At 42.9% G+C, this 22,820-nt stretch overlaps 8 non-coding genes across 8 annotated transcripts; all 8 read left to right on the top strand.

Moving 5' to 3' along the window:
- The first annotated feature begins 1,052 nt into the window (after positions 1-1,052).
- LOC141207971 (U2 spliceosomal RNA) lies at positions 1,053-1,243 on the top strand. Its single transcript, XR_012278243.1, has one exon. It is a non-coding gene; the product is annotated as a U2 spliceosomal RNA (small nuclear RNA).
- A 1,115-nt stretch (positions 1,244-2,358) lies between these two features.
- Positions 2,359-2,549, top strand: LOC141207969 (U2 spliceosomal RNA). The gene has a single exon (XR_012278242.1). It is a non-coding gene; the product is annotated as a U2 spliceosomal RNA (small nuclear RNA).
- Positions 2,550-3,664: 1,115 nt separating this feature from the next.
- On the top strand, positions 3,665-3,855 carry LOC141207968 (U2 spliceosomal RNA). The gene has a single exon (XR_012278241.1). It is a non-coding gene; the product is annotated as a U2 spliceosomal RNA (small nuclear RNA).
- A 1,115-nt stretch (positions 3,856-4,970) lies between these two features.
- Positions 4,971-5,161, top strand: LOC141207966 (U2 spliceosomal RNA). Its single transcript, XR_012278239.1, has one exon. It is a non-coding gene; the product is annotated as a U2 spliceosomal RNA (small nuclear RNA).
- Positions 5,162-11,549: 6,388 nt separating this feature from the next.
- LOC141208159 (U2 spliceosomal RNA) lies at positions 11,550-11,739 on the top strand. Its single transcript, XR_012278425.1, has one exon. It is a non-coding gene; the product is annotated as a U2 spliceosomal RNA (small nuclear RNA).
- Positions 11,740-14,151: 2,412 nt separating this feature from the next.
- LOC141208158 (U2 spliceosomal RNA) lies at positions 14,152-14,344 on the top strand. Its single transcript, XR_012278424.1, has one exon. It is a non-coding gene; the product is annotated as a U2 spliceosomal RNA (small nuclear RNA).
- Positions 14,345-15,459: 1,115 nt separating this feature from the next.
- On the top strand, positions 15,460-15,650 carry LOC141208121 (U2 spliceosomal RNA). Its single transcript, XR_012278388.1, has one exon. It is a non-coding gene; the product is annotated as a U2 spliceosomal RNA (small nuclear RNA).
- Positions 15,651-16,765: 1,115 nt separating this feature from the next.
- Positions 16,766-16,956, top strand: LOC141208098 (U2 spliceosomal RNA). The gene has a single exon (XR_012278366.1). It is a non-coding gene; the product is annotated as a U2 spliceosomal RNA (small nuclear RNA).
- Positions 16,957-22,820: the final 5,864 nt, after the last annotated feature.

Genomic DNA, 22,820 nt, shown 5'->3' with positions numbered 1-22,820 from the left:
TTGTCGGATTTTGGGATGGACTCTTTGGCTTTGCTTTTCTTCTCCTCATTGGATTTTTCATGTTCAAAGTTGCAGAAGCCAGATTACAAGCTCATTTTGGTTCAACTTCAGCAACTGTGCATTGCATTGCCATGTAATGTGATGCAATGCTATCTTTCTAGCTCTCCCTTTTTACTTCCTTTTGGATAAACAGACATATTAGGCAAGCATTTTGGAGCTTTCACCTAAATAACTACAGGTGGTGAGATAAGCTGCACAATATAATTGACCTTTCAGTATATTGTTGCACACACACCATCTATTTAGCAAATGCCCTTGTTATCAACAGCAGCCTTTTAAACTCACCTGAGCTAACAGGTATGTGCGCTGGTTACTCTGCTGCGCTTAAAATTTCTTTTTTGGTTTGCTACAATGCCTTTTCTGAAACGTTGTCTCCCTCTGCTGGAACACTGACTTCTTTCATTTAATGCCTGCAGACTATAAAAGAGAACCCAACCCAAAAAGTTTGGTTGATTAGTCTGTGGCATTCTGTTAAACTGTTGCTTATGGCGGTCTCTGTGAGCTTCTCAGCGACATTCAGCCAGCCAGGTATCCTGCCTGCAGTAGATGGAATGTGGCAATGGAACGCTGGCTGCGCGTGTCATAATAGGCTCTGAGCCTTTATATACCTGTGCACAGCAGCAGCCACCTTCAGTCTGCTGCTGGACAGCCAGCAGCAGCAGCAGCAGGAGAGGTATGTAATCAGGAGCCCTCCTGCTAAGGGTAGACAGCTGCTCGTTCCACCCCACCCCCCGCCTTAATTGGTTCTCCTCCCTTCCAACGGTGTTGAGGCGGGTGGGAACAGCAGGGGGTGAAGGTGCTGTGTTTAAAGAGGTGGAGTTATGCAGATCTAAAACGCGTGGATTGCAGCAGCAGCAAGCCGAAAAGTGCAGGCATGTAAGGGATCTAGAGGTTGACAACATGTCTTCTTAACGGGAGTCCAGGAGCTCATCTCCACAAATGGACTTTTCAGGATCCTTGGGTGGCTCCGTAGTTTGAAACCAATTCTGGTTATCGCTTCTCGGCCTTTTGGCTAAGATCAAGTGTAGTATCTGTTCTTATCAGTTTAATATCTGATACGTCCCCTATCTGGGGACCATATATTAAATGGATTTTTAGAACAGGGAGATGGAAAAAGAGCTTGCTCTGTCCACTCCACGCATTGACCTGGTATTGCAGTATCTCCAGGACCGGTGCACCCCTTCTTTAATGCAGTTTCTAAAATCAGAAAGAATTTAATTCAATGTTTTTTGTTCATTTTGCTTGTTTGTCGGATTTTGGGATGGACTCTTTGGCTTTGCTTTTCTTCTCCTCATTGGATTTTTCATGTTCAAAGTTGCAGAAGCCAGATTACAAGCTCATTTTGGTTCAACTTCAGCAACTGTGCATTGCATTGCCATGTAATGTGATGCAATGCTATCTTTCTAGCTCTCCCTTTTTACTTCCTTTTGGATAAACAGACATATTAGGCAAGCATTTTGGAGCTTTCACCTAAATAACTACAGGTGGTGAGATAAGCTGCACAATATAATTGACCTTTCAGTATATTGTTGCACACACACCATCTATTTAGCAAATGCCCTTGTTATCAACAGCAGCCTTTTAAACTCACCTGAGCTAACAGGTATGTGCGCTGGTTACTCTGCTGCGCTTAAAATTTCTTTTTTGGTTTGCTACAATGCCTTTTCTGAAACGTTGTCTCCCTCTGCTGGAACACTGACTTCTTTCATTTAATGCCTGCAGACTATAAAAGAGAACCCAACCCAAAAAGTTTGGTTGATTAGTCTGTGGCATTCTGTTAAACTGTTGCTTATGGCGGTCTCTGTGAGCTTCTCAGCGACATTCAGCCAGCCAGGTATCCTGCCTGCAGTAGATGGAATGTGGCAATGGAACGCTGGCTGCGCATGTCATAATAGGCTCTGAGCCTTTATATACCTGTGCACAGCAGCAGCCACCTTCAGTCTGCTGCTGGACAGCCAGCAGCAGCAGCAGCAGGAGAGGTATGTAATCAGGAGCCCTCCTGCTAAGGGTAGACAGCTGCTCGTTCCACCCCACCCCCCGCCTTAATTGGTTCTCCTCCCTTCCAACGGTGTTGAGGCGGGTGGGAACAGCAGGGGGTGAAGGTGCTGTGTTTAAAGAGGTGGAGTTATGCAGATCTAAAACGCGTGGATTGCAGCAGCAGCAAGCCGAAAAGTGCAGGCATGTAAGGGATCTAGAGGTTGACAACATGTCTTCTTAACGGGAGTCCAGGAGCTCATCTCCACAAATGGACTTTTCAGGATCCTTGGGTGGCTCCGTAGTTTGAAACCAATTCTGGTTATCGCTTCTCGGCCTTTTGGCTAAGATCAAGTGTAGTATCTGTTCTTATCAGTTTAATATCTGATACGTCCCCTATCTGGGGACCATATATTAAATGGATTTTTAGAACAGGGAGATGGAAAAAGAGCTTGCTCTGTCCACTCCACGCATTGACCTGGTATTGCAGTATCTCCAGGACCGGTGCACCCCTTCTTTAATGCAGTGTCTAAAATCAGAAAGAATTGAATTCAATGTTTTTTGTTCATTTTGCTTGTTTGTCGGATTTTGGGATGGACTCTTTGGCTTTGCTTTTCTTCTCCTCATTGGATTTTTCATGTTCAAAGTTGCAGAAGCCAGATTACAAGCTCATTTTGGTTCAACTTCAGCAACTGTGCATTGCATTGCCATGTAATGTGATGCAATGCTATCTTTCTAGCTCTCCCTTTTTACTTCCTTTTGGATAAACAGACATATTAGGCAAGCATTTTGGAGCTTTCACCTAAATAACTACAGGTGGTGAGATAAGCTGCACAATATAATTGACCTTTCAGTATATTGTTGCACACACACCATCTATTTAGCAAATGCCCTTGTTATCAACAGCAGCCTTTTAAACTCACCTGAGCTAACAGGTATGTGCGCTGGTTACTCTGCTGCGCTTAAAATTTCTTTTTTGGTTTGCTGCAATGCCTTTTCTGAAACGTTGTCTCCTTCTGCTGGAACACTGACTTCTTTCATTTAATGCCTGCAGACTATAAAAGAGAACCCAACCCAAAAAGTTTGGTTGATTAGTCTGTGGCATTCTGTTAAACTGTTGCTTATGGCGGTCTCTGTGAGCTTCTCAGTAACATTCAGCCAGCCAGGTATCCTGCCTGCAGTAGATGGAATGTGGCAATGGAACGCTGGCTGCGCGTGTCATAATAGGCTCTGAGCCTTTATATACCTGTGCACAGCAGCAGCCACCTTCAGTCTGCTGCTGGACAGCCAGCAGCAGCAGCAGCAGGAGAGTTATGTAATCAGGAGCCCTCCTGCTAAGGGTAGACAGCTGCTCGTTCCACCCCACCCCCCGCCTTAATTGGTTCTCCTCCCTTCCAATGGTGTTGAGGCGGGTGGGAACAGCAGGGGGTGAAGGTACTGTGTTTAAAGAGGTGGAGTTATGCAGATCTAAAACGCGTGGATTGCAGCAGCAGCAAGCCGAAAAGTGCAGGCATGTAAGGGATCTAGAGGTTGACAACATGTCTTCTTAACGGGAGTCCAGGAGCTCATCTCCACAAATGGACTTTTCAGGATCCTTGGGTGGCTCCGTAGTTTGAAACCAATTCTGGTTATCGCTTCTCGGCCTTTTGGCTAAGATCAAGTGTAGTATCTGTTCTTATCAGTTTAATATCTGATACGTCCCCTATCTGGGGACCATATATTAAATGGATTTTTAGAACAGGGAGATGGAAAAAGAGCTTGCTCTGTCCACTCCACGCATTGACCTGGTATTGCAGTATCTCCAGGACCGGTGCACCCCTTCTTTAATGCAGTTTCTAAAATCAGAAAGAATTGAATTCAATGTTTTTTGTTCATTTTGCTTGTTTGTCGGATTTTGGGATGGACTCTTTGGCTTTGCTTTTCTTCTCCTCATTGGATTTTTCATGTTCAAAGTTGCAGAAGCCAGATTACAAGCTCATTTTGGTTCAACTTCAGCAACTGTGCATTGCATTGCCATGTAATGTGATGCAATGCTATCTTTCTAGCTCTCCCTTTTTACTTCCTTTTGGATAAACAGACATATTAGGCAAGCATTTTGGAGCTTTCACCTAAATAACTACAGGTGGTGAGATAAGCTGCACAATATAATTGACCTTTCAGTATATTGTTGCACACACACCATCTATTTAGCAAATGCCCTTGTTATCAACAGCAGCCTTTTAAACTCACCTGAGCTAACAGGTATGTGCGCTGGTTACTCTGCTGCGCTTAAAATTTCTTTTTTGGTTTGCTACAATGCCTTTTCTGAAACGTTGTCTCCCTCTGCTGGAACACTGACTTCTTTCATTTAATGCCTGCAGACTATAAAAGAGAACCCAACCCAAAAAGTTTGGTTGATTAGTCTGTGGCATTCTGTTAAACTGTTGCTTATGGCGGTCTCTGTGAGCTTCTCAGCGACATTCAGCCAGCCAGGTATCCTGCCTGCAGTAGATGGAATGTGGCAATGGAACGCTGGCTGCGCGTGTCATAATAGGCTCTGAGCCTTTATATACCTGTGCACAGCAGCAGCCACCTTCAGTCTGCTGCTGGACAGCCAGCAGCAGCAGCAGCAGGAGAGGTATGTAATCAGGAGCCCTCCTGCTAAGGGTAGACAGCTGCTCGTTCCACCCCACCCCCCGCCTTAATTGGTTCTCCTCCCTTCCAACGGTGTTGAGGCGGGTGGGAACAGCAGGGGGTGAAGGTGCTGTGTTTAAAGAGGTGGAGTTATGCAGATCTAAAACGCGTGGATTGCAGCAGCAGCAAGCCGAAAAGTGCAGGCATGTAAGGGATCTAGAGGTTGACAACATGTCTTCTTAACGGGAGTCCAGGAGCTCATCTCCACAAATGGACTTTTCAGGATCCTTGGGTGGCTCCGTAGTTTGAAACCAATTCTGGTTATCGCTTCTCGGCCTTTTGGCTAAGATCAAGTGTAGTATCTGTTCTTATCAGTTTAATATCTGATACGTCCCCTATCTGGGGACCATATATTAAATGGATTTTTAGAACAGGGAGATGGAAAAAGAGCTTGCTCTGTCCACTCCACGCATTGACCTGGTATTGCAGTATCTCCAGGACCGGTGCACCCCTTCTTTAATGCAGTTTCTAAAATCAGAAAGAATTGAATTCAATGTTTTTTGTTCATTTTGCTTGTTTGTCGGATTTTGGGATGGACTCTTTGGCTTTGCTTTTCTTCTCCTCATTGGATTTTTCATGTTCAAAGTTGCAGAAGCCAGATTACAAGCTCATTTTGGTTCAACTTCAGCAACTGTGCATTGCATTGCCATGTAATGTGATGCAATGCTATCTTTCTAGCTCTCCCTTTTTACTTCCTTTTGGATAAACAGACATATTAGGCAAGCATTTTGGAGCTTTCACCTAAATAACTACAGGTGGTGAGATAAGCTGCACAATATAATTGACCTTTCAGTATATTGTTGCACACACACCATCTATTTAGCAAATGCCCTTGTTATCAACAGCAGCCTTTTAAACTCACCTGAGCTAACAGGTATGTGCGCTGGTTACTCTGCTGCGCTTAAAATTTCTTTTTTGGTTTGCTACAATGCCTTTTCTGAAACGTTGTCTCCCTCTGCTGGAACACTGACTTCTTTCATTTAATGCCTGCAGACTATAAAAGAGAACCCAACCCAAAAAGTTTGGTTGATTAGTCTGTGGCATTCTGTTAAACTGTTGCTTATGGCGGTCTCTGTGAGCTTCTCAGCGACATTCAGCCAGCCAGGTATCCTGCCTGCAGTAGATGGAATGTGGCAATGGAACGCTGGCTGCGCGTGTCATAATAGGCTCTGAGCCTTTATATACCTGTGCACAGCAGCAGCCACCTTCAGTCTGCTGCTGGACAGCCAGCAGCAGCAGCAGCAGGAGAGGTATGTAATCAGGAGCCCTCCTGCTAAGGGTAGACAGCTGCTCGTTCCACCCCACCCCCCGCCTTAATTGGTTCTCCTCCCTTCCAATGGTGTTGAGGCGGGTGGGAACAGCAGGGGGTGAAGGTGCTGTGTTTAAAGAGGTGGAGTTATGCAGATCTAAAACGCGTGGATTGCAGCAGCAGCAAGCCGAAAAGTGCAGGCATGTAAGGGATCTAGAGGTTGACAACATGTCTTCTTAACGGGAGTCCAGGAGCTCATCTCCACAAATGGACTTTTCAGGATCCTTGGGTGGCTCCGTAGTTTGAAACCAATTCTGGTTATCGCTTCTCGGCCTTTTGGCTAAGATCAAGTGCTTTATTGCAGGAGATTGTGGTTGAAGGGCACTCGGGTACCCCTCTCCTTGGCCTGGCAGGATCGTCCACTTTGGTGGACTTAACCTGCTTGCTGCTATTAGGGAGAGGGCTTAGTCCCAGGGTAACGAGTTGCGATCCCCCAGCTTCCAGGAGTTTTTCGCTGCAAAAACACTGGGAGCGCAGATTGCAAGCGGCTGCAATTTGCAACCTTGTTGCGTTTTTCCATGGAGGTTGACCCTAACCTCGTGCCTCTTTATGCAAGGCTAAAAAACTCTATCCGAGTTCACTTCACGGCAGGTGGCTCGGATATGAGGAAATTAGGGTATGTAGTCCAGGACGTGCTCAGGAACCTTCTTGGCGTACAAAGGAATGAAATTCTCTCCATCCAGGATTATCCCAGAAGAGGTGACTATGACATCACATTCACCGGAGAAGGTATTTTTAGAGATGTACTAGAAAAGTTAAAAAAAGTTGAAAATAGTCCTGTTTTGAAAGGGATACAAATTGTTGAGCACGTCCTGGATGAGGTAAGACTGGTTATTGTAAAAATATTTTCGCCCTTTGTTTCTGCTCCAGAAGTAATGTCATTTCTAGCAATTTATTTTAAAAGTGTTAAATGTATTGGGAAGATATTAAACGAATATAACATATGGACATCTAAGTGGAAATTCCTTGTGAAGTGTACAAGAGATCCAAATACACCAGGTGGTATACGGCTCCCCCCTGCCCGTTTCAAAATTGGGCAAACAAATGGGGATTTCTTCTTTTCTGGGATGCCAGTATATTGCAGAAATTGTGGGCGCTATGGTCATTCAAAAGAAAACTGTCATGTATCATGTAGAAATTGTGCTAGTGAAGAACATGAGACAAAAGAATGCCCTAAGGAAAAGAAATGCAGTTTTTGCCAGACTCCAGGTCACTTTTATTTTTCTTGCCCTCACAGATTTCGGGAAGATGAGCAAAAGGGGAAGTCCAAGACGTCCGACCAAGGACCAAAAGATCAGACTACCCCTCAGGAGGAGGAACAACAACCTGGAGCCTCTGGAGACAATAAGGGCGTACCAAATAGTGAAGTGTCTCCAGAGTCTATGACAGGTAAAATACCAAATCCCAAAACCTGGCTGCAGGACCAGCGGGAGTCCAAAAGGAGGGCTGAGAAGGAGCAGAAGGGCACTACTGGTAAGGTCAAAAGGGACCGGCAAAAGGCCGACACAGAAGCCCATGCCCAGTCTGGGTCTCCTAGTGCTGAGGGCGCTGAGTGGATAAAGGTGGGTCCTAAGAAAAAGAAAAAGGGTGGTTCGGAGGAGGCAGCAGGAGGTGAACAGATGGACACTTCTCCAGAAGGGGACGTGGACGCTGGACCCTCAGGGGTTTCGGTCTCCGCTGCTACAGGTGGGGACCGGGATCTTGCTGCCTCTGAAGAGTCAGAGGCTCTGCCTTGTGCGCAACCTCCTCCTATAGGACGACCTTCTACAGGTCAAACAGGGGCGGCGGAACCCCTCGGGGACCCACCTGATGAGGAACTGCATGGCCAGCCAATGGAGACCCAGCGGGTTCTGCCAGCCAGCCCTCCGAGCTATGCCAGTGTAGCGTCGGGTTTATATAAATGTGGTAATCTTTCCTCCTCCACGGAGACTCTCGTGACGATACTATCAGATGAGGAGGGAGGCGCAAGCCCAGTGGTCTGATCAGGTTCATCGGACAGGTAAATCCGTTGCTCTTAGTTACCTAAGTAAAATTTCTACATTTTCTAATGATGGCTGAACTCAAAGGTATTTCCCTCAACGTGAGAGGCATAAAATCTAACACGAGAAGATCTGCTCTTTTTAATTTTTTTACGTGTTTTACTGCATCTGTATTTTTTCTGCAAGAATGTAATATCCCACATGAAATGTCATATCAAAAATATAAAGATGAGTGGAAGTGTGGGCCATCTGTCTGGTCCGGATCGAATGCTGCAGGATCAGCGGGTGTAGCCATACTTTTTAAAGGGAACGTTTTAATTGATTTTATTCAGGAAATTTTACCAGGTCGTATTTTATTAGTGAAAGCTTTTATTGATGGTATTAGATGGCAGTTTTTAAATTTTTATGGATCCCCAGAGAAAAATGAAAGAGCCGAAATGCTTGATCTTTTACCATTATTTATTAATAACTCTGAACCTTTTATCTTAGCAGGGGATTTAATTGTGTTTTAAAAGGTGAAAACCGGCGCTCCAGCTCTGTAAGCAGGAACTACGATAAAACCTCAGGTATGCTACATGATATAGTCAAAGATGCTAAATTGATAGACATATATAAAGAGTGTCATAGTGACAGCACAGAGGACGCCGGTTTCACTTGGAGCAATGCTAATTGTAGCTCTAGGATTGATTTTATTTTTGGTTCAGATAAAACAATACCTGCCAAATGTGAAGTTTTAACTAATATATTTTCAGACCATAAACTTTTATCCTTTACCATAAAAGTAAATGACAACAAAAAATGTGGTAAGAAAAGCTGGAAAATGAACGTATCCCTTTTAACCGACCCGCAGATTTTATCAGATTTTATTGAGTTTTATAGGAAATGTAGAAAAGGGAAAAAACAAATGAGACTATGAGTGTATGGTGGGATAGAATGAAAGTAAAAATAAAAGACTTTTTTATTAAAAAGAGTATATGTAGAGCCAAAGAAAAATATGAAGAATATAGAATTTTAAATACCCGCCTACAAACATTATTTAAGCTCAGAGACAATGGGATAGATGTACAACTTGATATTTCAAACTTAAAAGAAGAGATTTCAAAATGGCTAGAACAAAAAGGAAAAGAGATAATTTTTCGTTCTAGAGTACAACATATAGAAGAAAATGAAAAGTGTTCCAGATATTTTTTTAGGAAAAATAAAAAAGAAAAAGTGATAATTGACCATATAGATGGTGAGAATAATATAAAAAATATGCTGGGTAAAGTTGAGTTTTTTTTTTCTAATCTTTTTAATGGAAAAAATATAGATAATAAATTAATGGATGATTCGCTGCAAGGACTAACAGCTGTTTTAGATCCCGCATCCCAAGAGTTTTTATCCCAAGTTTTAACGGAACAAGAATAGTTAAAAACTATTAAAAGTTTTAAAACTGGAAAGGTCCCTGGTCCTGATGGCATCCCAATAGAATTTTATGTATGTTTTTATGATATTTTAAAAGATGATTTGTTTTATTTGTTTACTGAGGTTTTTAATAATAAGGTTTTATTAAATTCCTGGAAGAAAGGTGAAGTCTCCCTCCTATACAAAAAAGGCGATAAATCAAAATTAGAAAACTGGAGACCAATAACACTTTTAAATTGTGACTATAAAATAATGGCTAAAATTTGTGCAAATCGTCTAAAAGAAGTCATCAGCAAAGTTATTCATTCTAATCAAGTGTGTGGGGTGCCGGGGCGCAGTATATGGGACAATCTGAATTTAGTGAAAGACTGTATTGAGGATGTGAAAGACAGAAAGGGGAAAATGGCGATTTTATCTATTGATTTTGAAAAAGCATTTGACCGTGTCTCACACTTTTATCTTTTTAAAGTTTTAGAGAAAATGGGCATACCAGAAGGGTTTTTACTATCGCTTAAAGCATTTTACAAGGATTGTACAAGTAAGATTTTAGTGAATGGTTTTAAGACACAAGAGGTATTTTTACGGTCAGGGGTGAAACAGGGATGCCCTCTGTCCCCCCTACTGTTTATCTGTGCACTGGAACCAATGTTATGTGCAATACGCCAAAATAAACAGATATGCGGTGTCCCTCTGCCTGGAAGCGGTGGTTTGGAGGCCAAGGTTGTAGGCTACATGGATGACGTGGCGGTCTTGTGTACAGATGCACCATCACTTACGGCCACTCTCCATCAAGTGCAATCCTTTTGCCTAGCTTCTGGTTTTAAAATCAATTTTAATAAGTGTAACATTTTAAGTGTTGGGGGGATGATTTTACGTGATGTACCAATTAATGTCTCCGAATCCATTTCCATTTTAGGTATATCATTCACTGAAAATAATGATGGTTATAATAGTTGGGAAACAGTTATACAGAAAGTAAATACGAAAATATGTATGTGGAACATGAGGAGACTTACAATGGAGGGTAAAGTATTGGTTTTAAAGATGGTGATTTTACCTCTTTTATTGTATCTTAGCATGGTTTTCCCCCCGCCTGTTAATGCTTTAAAAAAGATAACCAAAACCTGTTTTACCTTCTTTTGGAACTCAAAAATGGAAAAGCTGAAAAGAGAAATCGTGATGAAATCAAAAGTAAAAGGTGGTAAAGATTTTCCAGATTTTAATAGGTTTCTTTTAATCCATCTGTTCGTTTACTGTTTTAATGCCCTTTTTAAGAATCACTATTGGTCCTTTTTTATGCGTTTTAATACAGGATTTTTTATGAGAAAGTTTGGATGGTATGAAGTTAATATATCTGTGCCCCATGCTTTTAATTTGTCGACGCATTATGAGATTTTAAGGAAAATAGTGTCCGATTTTAATTTAGGGACTAAGAAAATAGAGGAATTAAGAAATAGTAAGAAACTAATTAAAGAAATACGTAAAAGTGAGGAAATATGTAATGTTGACAGATATGATGATGACAAATCTATGTCTATCTGGAAAATGATTAACGTTTTTTATCTTTTTAATGAACAGAGAGATCTGGCTTGGAGTTGCATGCACCGCTGTCTTCCTTGCCGGGCATTCCAATACAGAAGAGGATTTGTGAGGTCTGCCATCTGCCCAAGAACCGGATGCCAAGACGAAGAAACGGTGGAACATCTATTATGGACATGTAATTTTGCAAAGGATTTCTGGAGAAGACTGCTCCCCCTACTGGAAAGGGTGGCAGACCTCAAGGACTTTACATATAAAACTGTGCTATACGGACTTATGGAATGCCCCACAATGGACCAGTACACAATGGCTTGGAAGACAGTGAACTGCGCCAAGTCATCTCTCTGGAAAGCGCGCAACATTGCTATTTTTAAACAAGATGTTTTATCAGTGAATGATGTTTTAAGTTTATGTTTATGTGAAATGTATACTTATTATTTAATTGACAAAAAGAAGAATGTACATATTTCCAAAAAATGGCTTGTTGACCAATGGAACCTAATTATTTAAAATCTTTGTATTTTTTTGTTTTGTAAATTTCATTTGTCTTTTAACGTTTGGTATTTGTGTAATTATGCTTGTAATTTGTTAAAGTTTTAATAAACGGTTTTATCCCTCTGCAGGGGATAGCCAAATTAAAAAAAAAAATCTGTTCTTATCAGTTTAATATCTGATACGTCCCCTATCTGGGGACCATATATTAAATGGATTTTTAGAACAGGGAGATGGAAAAAGAGCTTGCTCTGTCCACTCCACGCATTGACCTGGTATTGCAGTATCTCCAGGACCGGTGCACCCCTTCTTTAATGCAGTTTCTAAAATCAGAAAGAATTGAATTCAATGTTTTTTGTTCATTTTGCTTGTTTGTCGGATTTTGGGATGGACTCTTTGGCTTTGCTTTTCTTCTCCTCATTGGATTTTTCATGTTCAAAGTTGCAGAAGCCAGATTACAAGCTCATTTTGGTTCAACTTCAGCAACTGTGCATTGCATTGCCATGTAATGTGATGCAATGCTATCTTTCTAGCTCTCCCTTTTTACTTCCTTTTGGATAAACAGACATATTAGGCAAGCATTTTGGAGCTTTCACCTAAATAACTACAGGTGGTGAGATAAGCTGCACAATATAATTGACCTTTCAGTATATTGTTGCACACACACCATCTATTTAGCAAATGCCCTTGTTATCAACAGCAGCCTTTTAAACTCACCTGAGCTAACAGGTATGTGCGCTGGTTACTCTGCTGCGCTTAAAATTTCTTTTTTGGTTTGCTACAATGCCTTTTCTGAAACGTTGTCTCCCTCTGCTGGAACACTGACTTCTTTCATTTAATGCCTGCAGACTATAAAAGAGAACCCAACCCAAAAAGTTTGGTTGATTAGTCTGTGGCATTCTGTTAAACTGTTGCTTATGGCGGTCTCTGTGAGCTTCTCAGCGACATTCAGCCAGCCAGGTATCCTGCCTGCAGTAGATGGAATGTGGCAATGGAACGCTGGCTGCGCGTGTCATAATAGGCTCTGAGCCTTTATATACCTGTGCACAGCAGCAGCCACCTTCAGTCTGCTGCTGGACAGCCAGCAGCAGCAGCAGCAGGAGAGGTATGTAATCAGGAGCCCTCCTGCTAAGGGTAGACAGCTGCTCGTTCCACCCCACCCCCCGCCTTAATTGGTTCTCCTCCCTTCCAACGGTGTTGAGGCGGGTGGGAACAGCAGGGGGTGAAGGTGCTGTGTTTAAAGAGGTGGAGTTATGCAGATCTAAAACGCGTGGATTGCAGCAGCAGCAAGCCGAAAAGTGCAGGCATGTAAGGGATCTAGAGGTTGACAACATGTCTTCTTAACGGGAGTCCAGGAGCTCATCTCCACAAATGGACTTTTCAGGATCCTTGGGTGGCTCCGTAGTTTGAAACCAATTCTGGTTATCGCTTCTCGGCCTTTTGGCTAAGATCAAGTGCAGTGATCTACCAGTTGCTGCCTTGGCCTTGGCTAGGAGGTGCCCAGGGTACCCGGCTCCTTGGCCTGGGGGGATCGCTTTGTCTAACGGCAGGGCTTCACCCTCCTGCTGCTATTGGGGAGTCGGATTAGTCCCTGGGCAACGAGAGGCGATCACCGTGTCACCACACATAGCTGTGGGGGGCAGTTCTTTTGGAGGAAGAAGATGGAGTTGCCGAGGAAGAGGAACTGTTTACGGTTCTATGTGAAGACGGAGTTGGAGGATTTTTCGTTGGAGGAGAATCAGATCTTGGATATTCTGTTCAAGTATGGGACGATCATTGAAGAGGACATTTTTTGTATGCAAGAAATCAAGTTTAAAAAGGTATTTGACGTAACACTGAAGTCTGAAGAAAAGTGTATTTGTCTTCTCAAGAATTGGGAAGGAAAAGAAATTGGCGTTAATGCTCTTTTTGCTGGAAGGCCGAAAAAGGTGGTTATCTGTATGGATGACCCCTTTGTAGAGATGGAGGAAGTGATGGAGTTTTTGAAGCCATGGAGTATTTTGGTAAAATTCCAGAAGGACTACTTAAATAAAGTGGGAGTCTGGAATGGGAAGAGAAGTTTCCTAGTTTGGGAAAATGGACAAAATGAACTAAGTTTAGGAAGGATTGTTATAAATGGTAAATGTGGATTCAGTTATGTGGAAAATGGTAAAAGAAGAATTGATAACGGGAAACCTGGATTTTGTTATGAGGAAGGTGGGAAAAAAGAGGAGAAAGGGAAAAAGATATTTGAAGAATCGTTTGAAGATTGTAAAGAGAAAGAAGACAAAGATATACAAGTAGTTGAAAATAAGAAGGAGTTTGTGGGAGAGAAGCAGGAGTTCTCAGGAGTTGGGGACTCTATGTTTTGCAGACTGGAGAGAGTACCTAGAAGTAAAGACGTTAAGGAAAAAAGGAAGGTGGATGATAAGGGAAAAGAGAAAGTATATGCAGGATTGTGTTGATACCAGTGCTGAAGGTGAAGAAGATGAAAAGATATTGCTGCAAGGTTTTGACTGGAAATTGTTGGACATGTCATGGAGGAAGAAGAAACGTGGAAGAAGAAAAATGTTGAGTTGATGTTTTTGTTGGAAGTTTTTTGTTGTTGACGTAAGGATATGTTATGTTATGTTTTATTTATTAATTATCATTAAATTTTCTTAAAAAAAACAAAAAGTTGAATTCGGATGATGAAGGCGTAGGCGACATTTTTTGGTTATCCATGCAAATGGAATTTAATTTATGTCGCGTCTTCTGACGCATTCAATTGAAAAAAAAAAAATCTGTTCTTATCAGTTTAATATCTGATACGTCCCCTATCTGGGGACCATATATTAAATGGATTTTTAGAACAGGGAGATGGAAAAAGAGCTTGCTCTGTCCACTCCACGCATTGACCTGGTATTGCAGTATCTCCAGGACCGGTGCACCCCTTCTTTAATGCAGTTTCTAAAATCAGAAAGAATTGAATTCAATGTTTTTTGTTCATTTTGCTTGTTTGTCGGATTTTGGGATGGACTCTTTGGCTTTGCTTTTCTTCTCCTCATTGGATTTTTCATGTTCAAAGTTGCAGAAGCCAGATTACAAGCTCATTTTGGTTCAACTTCAGCAACTGTGCATTGCATTGCCATGTAATGTGATGCAATGCTATCTTTCTAGCTCTCCCTTTTTACTTCCTTTTGGATAAACAGACATATTAGGCAAGCATTTTGGAGCTTTCACCTAAATAACTACAGGTGGTGAGATAAGCTGCACAATATAATTGACCTTTCAGTATATTGTTGCACACACACCATCTATTTAGCAAATGCCCTTGTTATCAACAGCAGCCTTTTAAACTCACCTGAGCTAACAGGTATGTGCGCTGGTTACTCTGCTGCGCTTAAAATTTCTTTTTTGGTTTGCTACAATGCCTTTTCTGAAACGTTGTCTCCCTCTGCTGGAACACTGACTTCTTTCATTTAATGCCTGCAGACTATAAAAGAGAACCCAACCCAAAAAGTTTGGTTGATTAGTCTGTGGCATTCTGTTAAACTGTTGCTTATGGCGGTCTCTGTGAGCTTCTCAGCGACATTCAGCCAGCCAGGTATCCTGCCTGCAGTAGATGGAATGTGGCAATGGAACGCTGGCTGCGCGTGTCATAATAGGCTCTGAGCCTTTATATACCTGTGCACAGCAGCAGCCACCTTCAGTCTGCTGCTGGACAGCCAGCAGCAGCAGCAGCAGGAGAGGTATGTAATCAGGAGCCCTCCTGCTAAGGGTAGACAGCTGCTCGTTCCACCCCACCCCCCGCCTTAATTGGTTCTCCTCCCTTCCAACGGTGTTGAGGCGGGTGGGAACAGCAGGGGGTGAAGGTGCTGTGTTTAAAGAGGTGGAGTTATGCAGATCTAAAACGCGTGGATTGCAGCAGCAGCAAGCTGAAAAGTGCAGGCATGTAAGGGATCTAGAGGTTGACAACATGTCTTCTTAACGGGAGTCCAGGAGCTCATCTCCACAAATGGACTTTTCAGGATCCTTGGGTGGCTCCGTAGTTTGAAACCAATTCTGGTTATCGCTTCTCGGCCTTTTGGCTAAGATCAAGTGTAGTATCTGTCCTTATCAGTTTAATATCTGATACGTCCCCTATCTGGGGACCATATATTAAATGGATTTTTAGAACAGGGAGATGGAAAAAGAGCTTGCTCTGTCCACTCCACGCATTGACCTGGTATTGCAGTATCTCCAGGACCGGTGCACCCCTTCTTTAATGCAGTTTCTAAAATCAGAAAGAATTGAATTCAATGTTTTTTGTTCATTTTGCTTGTTTGTCGGATTTTGGGATGGACTCTTTGGCTTTGCTTTTCTTCTCCTCATTGGATTTTTCATGTTCAAAGTTGCAGAAGCCAGATTTTAAGCTCATTTTGGTTCAACTTCAGCAACTGTGCATTGCATTGCCATGTAATGTGATGCAATGCTATCTTTCTAGCTCTCCCTTTTTACTTCCTTTTGGATAAACAGACATATTAGGCAAGCATTTTGGAGCTTTCACCTAAATAACTACAGGTGGTGAGATAAGCTGCACAATATAATTGACCTTTCAGTATATTGTTGCACACACACCATCTATTTAGCAAATGCCCTTGTTATCAACAGCAGCCTTTTAAACTCACCTGAGCTAACAGGTATGTGCGCTGGTTACTCTGCTGCGCTTAAAATTTCTTTTTTGGTTTGCTACAATGCCTTTTCTGAAACGTTGTCTCCCTCTGCTGGAACACTGACTTCTTTCATTTAATGCCTGCAGACTATAAAAGAGAACCCAACCCAAAAAGTTTGGTTGATTAGTCTGTGGCATTCTGTTAAACTGTTGCTTATGGCGGTCTCTGTGAGCTTCTCAGCGACATTCAGCCAGCCAGGTATCCTGCCTGCAGTAGATGGAATGTGGCAATGGAACGCTGGCTGCGCGTGTCATAATAGGCTCTGAGCCTTTATATACCTGTGCACAGCAGCAGCCACCTTCAGTCTGCTGCTGGACAGCCAGCAGCAGCAGCAGCAGGAGAGGTATGTAATCAGGAGCCCTCCTGCTAAGGGTAGACAGCTGCTCATTCCACCCCACCCCCCGCCTTAATTGGTTCTCCTCCCTTCCAACGGTGTTGAGGCGGGTGGGAACAGCAGGGGGTGAAGGTGCTGTGTTTAAAGAGGTGGAGTTATGCAGATCTAAAACGCGTGGATTGCAGCAGCAGCAAGCCGAAAAGTGCAGGCATGTAAGGGATCTAGAGGTTGACAACATGTCTTCTTAACGGGAGTCCAGGAGCTCATCTCCACAAATGGACTTTTCAGGATCCTTGGGTGGCTCCGTAGTTTGAAACCAATTCTGGTTATCGCTTCTCAGCCTTTTGGCTAAGATCAAGTGTAGTATCTGTTCTTATCAGTTTAATATCTGATACGTCCCCTATCTGGGGACCATATATTAAATGGATTTTTAGAACAGGGAGATGGAAAAAGAGCTTGCTCTGTCCACTCCACGCATTGACCTGGTATTGCAGTATCTCCAGGACCGGTGCACCCCTTCTTTAATGCAGTTTCTAAAATCAGAAAGAATTGAATTCAATGTTTTTTGTTCATTTTGCTTGATTGTCGGATTTTGGGATGGACTCTTTGGCTTTGCTTTTCTTCTCCTCATTGGATTTTTCATGTTCAAAGTTGCAGAAGCCAGATTACAAGCTCATTTTGGTTCAACTTCAGCAACTGTGCATTGCATTGCCATGTAATGTGATGCAATGCTATCTTTCTAGCTCTCCCTTTTTACTTCCTTTTGGATAAACAGACATATTAGGCAAGCATTTTGGAGCTTTCACCTAAATAACTACAGGTGGTGAGATAAGCTGCACAATATAATTGACCTTTCAGTATATTGTTGCACACACACCATCTATTTAGCAAATGCCCTTGTTATCAACAGCAGCCTTTTAAACTCACCTGAGCTAACAGGTATGTGCGCTGGTTACTCTGCTGCGCTTAAAATTTCTTTTTTGGTTTGCTACAATGCCTTTTCTGAAACGTTGTCTCCCTCTGCTGGAACACTGACTTCTTTCATTTAATGCCTGCAGACTATAAAAGAGAACCCAACCCAAAAAGTTTGGTTGATTAGTCTGTGGCATTCTGTTAAACTGTTGCTTATGGCGGTCTCTGTGAGCTTCTCAGCGACATTCAGCCAGCCAGGTATCCTGCCTGCAGTAGATGGAATGTGGCAATGGAACGCTGGCTGCGCGTGTCATAATAGGCTCTGAGCCTTTATATACCTGTGCACAGCAGCAGCCACCTTCAGTCTGCTGCTGGACAGCCAGCAGCAGCAGCAGCAGCAGGAGAGGTATGTAATCAGGAGCCCTCCTGCTAAGGGTAGACAGCTGCTCGTTCCACCCCACCCCCCGCCTTAATTGGTTCTCCTCCCTTCCAACGGTGTTGAGGCGGGTGGGAACAGCAGGGGGTGAAGGTGCTGTGTTTAAAGAGGTGGAGTTATGCAGATCTAAAACGCGTGGATTGCAGCAGCAGCAAGCCGAAAAGTGCAGGCATGTAAGGGATCTAGAGGTTGACAACATGTCTTCTTAACGGGAGTCCAGGAGCTCATCTCCACAAATGGACTTTTCAGGATCCTTGGGTGGCTCCGTAGTTTGAAACCAATTCTGGTTATCGCTTCTCGGCCTTTTGGCTCAGATCAAGTGTCTGGACATCAGGTTCCTTGAGTGCTAGCCCTCGGCCTTCCAGCATCGCCACTCCGGTGGCTTAAGCTGGATGCTGCTATAGGGGGAGAGTGAGGAGGAAACGGGAAGGCGATTTCCGTGGCTGACTATGGGAGTCAAGCTGAAATTTGCTGGGACCGGGGACCCCCGGGTCAAGAATGGATTTCGCATTGAGATTTCCGAGGAGAAGAAGGGACATTTTTCCATGTCCTACCTGGTGAATGCCATCTTCTATGAAGCATTGAAGATTAAGAAGTCGGACATTCTTTGCCTGCAGGAATTTAGAAGTCATGGAAGGTATGTGCTGGTTCTTTCTACTATGGCTGCTTGCCAAAATCTTTATAGAACCTTGAAAGGCCATACTGAGAACTCCCTCCTAGATGGACTCACTTTTACTGTCCTCTATTCAAAGGGGGATGTTCCTGTTGTTGTGTTTATGCACAATCCCTTTATCCCCCAGGAGGACATTACTGTATTCTTGAGGAGGCATTGTACTTATGTGCATTTTTCCCACAAGATCTCGAATGAAGAAGGCTTGTGGACTGGCAAATACAAGTACTTTGTTCGTTTTGCTACAGACCCCGAGGGGCCAGGGGGCATACATTATCCTCCTATGAGTTTCTCTATTGGGAGAGACACTGGTTTCTTGTACTTTCCTGATGCTCCTTTTTTCTGCAGAAGATGTAACAAGTATGGTCATGTCCAGGAGTCCTGCAGGTATCCGCCAACCTGCAGGAGGTGTAACACGTCTGGTCATATGGCGAAAGACTGCAAGAACCAGGTAAAGTGTGATGCTTGTGGTGAGGAGGGGCATGTTCTTAGGCAGTGTCAAGCTAGAACCACTCCTAAGTCTTTTGCTCAAGTGGTCGCGGAGGGGCCTGCTGTTCCTTCGACTTCTACTAGGGTTCCACAAGGTCCCCTTCCGGATGTCGGGGAGGCAACTGCTCCCCAAGAGGAAGAGGATGGCACTCAGATGGACGACATATTTGAAGATGCCCAGCTTCAGCCTCCTGCGTCAGGAGGCTTTGACATGGTGATTCCAGAGGTGATGTCACCTTTCCCTCCCCAGTTTGGTGTCCGTGGTGAGGGGGAAATGGACTTGTCCAATTCTCCTGTCATATCTTGGTGCAATACTGCTTCAGAGGAGATCGGGGGCGGTGGCCAAGGGGACTTGTCTGCTGTCCGTTTCTCTGATGAGGAGGATCCTGATGTGGTCAAGAAGAAGCCAAGGACTGAGTGTTCATCCATTGCTGCCGTGTGTGATAGCCCGGTGGACTCTCGTGCTTACCCGTCAGATGTATTTTCTCCTGACATTGTTACATTTGGCATTCAGCCAGATGGTAATAGCTTTGCTTTGCTTGATGAAGTTTGAGTTGATGTTTTCTTTCTTTTTTTTTCAGGTTATGTGTGATCCCCTTTAGTTATGCCGCATCATTCTGGATGGGACATTGTGTCCCTTAATGTTAGGCAAATTAGATCTGTTACCCGAAGAACAACAGTTCTGGATTATCTAAAGGGTTTGAGTGCAGATGTCTATTGTCTACAAGAGTGTGGGATTACTGAATCTCCAGGGGATAAGGACCGGCCTTATGGCCAGTATGTTTGGTCGGGGTCCAGCTTTAACAAAAATGATGGTGTGGGGATTTTAGTTGGTAATAAGAATATTACTATTGATAGTTACACGGTTGTGGAGGTGGGTCGCTGCATTATTGTTTTTTTGAGTTATAGGGGGTGGAAGGTTAGAATGATTAATTTATATTGTCCTACTAAAAAAGAGGAGCGGCTTGCTCTTCTTGAGAAATTGAGTTTTTTTCTCCCTGGAAAAATTCCTACAGTTTTTGTTGGTGACTGTAATTGTGTCACAGAAGGTAATGTGGACATTACGGGAAAAAAGTTATCTCAACTTATTTCTGATTTTTCTTTCTTAGACGCTGCAATACTTGAGTATGGCATTCCACCACCGCCTACATATTATGCTGACCGTGGTAATATTTCATCGAGGATAGATAGGATGTTATTTTCCAAAAATATGGTTTGTTCAAGTTATGTTCAACATAAGGTACCTTTTTCTGATCATGAGTGTTTGCGTGGAGTTTTTAGTGCGAATGGGGACATGGTGTTTGGGGGTGGGGTTTGGAAATTGAATACGAGGTTGTTGGAGGATGAGGAGGTGATGAGTGAGTTGGAGAAAAGGTATGCAAGTTGGAGGTGGCGTAAGCGTGATTTTGGTAGTGTGCTTGAATGGTGGGATTGGGTGAAATTACAGTTAAAAACTTTCTTTAAAAAATGGGGCTACAAAAAAGCTGCCAGATATCGTAATAGATTTAATGACTTAAGTAGACGGATTGATTGGTTGCGTGGGTGTGTTAGGAAAGGAATGGATATGTCTGATCAGCTTGAGGTTGCTAAGAATGAGTTAAAATGTCTTCTGGATGAAAAAGGTAAAGAGATTATTTACCGTACCAAGTTAGAGCATTTGGAAAAGAATGAAAAGTGCACCAGGTACTTTTTTAAAAAAATGAATGGAAGGAAGTTGGATTTGAGTGAAGTGGTAGGTGAAGATGGATCTAGTGTGGTTGGGAAGAATGTGTTGAATGAGGTGAATGGCTTCTATAGTAAGTTGTACGATGAGAAATGGATTGATCCTGGACTTGTGTCGCATGTATTGAGTGGTATGGAGAAGAGACTTGGTTCGGATGAATGTGATGCTTTGTGTGAGGATGTTATTTTGGATGAGGTGAGGAATGTTGTTATGAGTGCTAAAAAGAATAAGACGCCTGGGAAGGATGGGTTGCCTGTGGAGCTGTATGTGAAAGCTTGGGAGTTTTTGGGTAAGGACTTGACTGAGGTTTGTAGGTATATGTGGATGAATGGTGTTTTGTGTGACAGTATGAAAGAGGGTATAGTGGTTCTTGTGTTTAAGAAGGGTGAGAAAAAGCGTTTGGAGAACTGGAGACCCATATCATTGCTTAACGCTGATTATAAGGTCTACAGTAAATTGTTAGCAAATCGTATGCGTGAGGTGATTGGTAGGGTTGTGGAGGATGACCAAGTGTGTGCCGTGCCTGGTCGGAGTATAAGTGATAATTTGTTATTGTTAAGGGATATGCTTGGGGATTGTAAGACTAGAAAGCAGAAGTGTATGGTGTTAGCAATTGATTTCGAAAAGGCTTTTGATAGAGTTTCGCATGTGTTTCTGTTTAAAGTATTGGAGAGGATGGGTTTCCCTAGGGTTTTTCTGAATGGAGTTAAGTCTTTATATGATTATGTGTCAAGTGAGTTTTTAGTGAATGGATGGTTGTCTGACAAAGTGATGATTAGGTCTGGTGTAAGACAGGGGTGCCCTATGTCCCCTGTCTTGTTTGTATGTGTGATTGAGCCTTTGCTGTGTTTAGTGAGACGTGAGAAAATGATGAGAGGATTCTTAGTGCCTGGGAGTGGTGGTAAGCATGTGAAGGTGTTAGGTTACATGGATGATGTTGTGATGGTGAGTGAAAGTATGGCTTCAATGAGTAGGGTGAGGTTGCTTTTGGATTTTTTCTGTGGTGCATCAGGTTTTAGAGTTAACTGGACTAAGTGTAGTTTCAAATGCTTTGGAGATGACAGTATTCGTATGGAAGGTGTTAAGTATGAGGAGAGTGCAATTAAGGTTTTAGGGGTATTTTTCAATGATGATCTGAAAGGAAATGAGAGTTGGGACGAGTGTGGTATGCGTGTTGAGCGAAAATTGAATTTTTGGAGAATGAGAGATCTTTCTTTGCGGGGCAAAGTTCTAGTTATCAAAGCAGTGATCTTACCCATTCTGCTTTTTGTGGCCATAATTTTTCCATCCCCTTTTAGGAAAGTGAAGAGAGTTGAGAAAATGATTTTTTCCTTTTTCTGGTGCAGCAAGATGGAGAAGCTGAAGAGGGAAAGCCTTTATAAGGCCTGCCAGCATGGTGGTTTGGGATTTCCTAATGTTGAGGTTTTTTTAGGGCTCCATTATATTAAGACGATTGTGGTATTGTTGGGTAAAGGTAATAAGGGTGCATGTATGGCAAGTTATTCTGCAGGATGGATGTTGTATGGGTTAGGTTGGAGAAAGAGGGATGCGAGAGTGCCTGTGTCTTTTAAGTGTCCGGTGTGGTATGAGGTGATTGAGAAGTTTGTCAAGAAGTATGATTTGCTGAGTGTGCCGGTGGATGAGTTTAGAATGACTAAGAGGGTGTATAGGAAATTGTGTGCAAATGAGGTCGAGTCTAATATTGTTGGTTTGAGAGGGAATGAGGTTGCGGATGCTTGGAGAAAGTTGGGTATGTATGGGATGTCCAACAAACAGAAGGATGTAGTGTGGATGGCGTTTCACAATATTCTTCCAGTGAGAGACATTCAAAAGAAGAGAGGTTTGATTAGGTCGGATGTTTGTCCAAGAGATGGATGTAATGGTTGTGAGACGGTTATGCATCTGATGTGGAATTGTGATTTTGCGCAAGACGTGTGGAAATGTGTAGGGGGGTTGTGTAGGAGTTTGGCAGGAGTGACTTTTGTGGATTGGCGTGTGGTTATGTTTGGTACTGGTGCAAGTGGACGTGTAAAGGAGAGAGTTTTGTGGTTAATTATGGCTTGTGTGTTAGAAAGTTTGTGGGATGTGAGGAATCTTTGTGTATTTAAAAGGAAATCAATTACAGTAAATGAATGTATTAGGATTATTTTTTC

The sequence above is a fragment of the Phyllobates terribilis genome, unplaced genomic scaffold, assembly GCF_046119375.1.
Source record: "Phyllobates terribilis strain yellow unplaced genomic scaffold, ASM4611937v1 Scaffold_168__1_contigs__length_4147262, whole genome shotgun sequence".
In the NCBI taxonomy this organism is placed as follows: domain Eukaryota; kingdom Metazoa; phylum Chordata; class Amphibia; order Anura; family Dendrobatidae; genus Phyllobates; species Phyllobates terribilis.
Note: the sequence above shows the minus strand (reverse complement) of the source record. Positions and strands in the feature narration are given on the sequence as shown.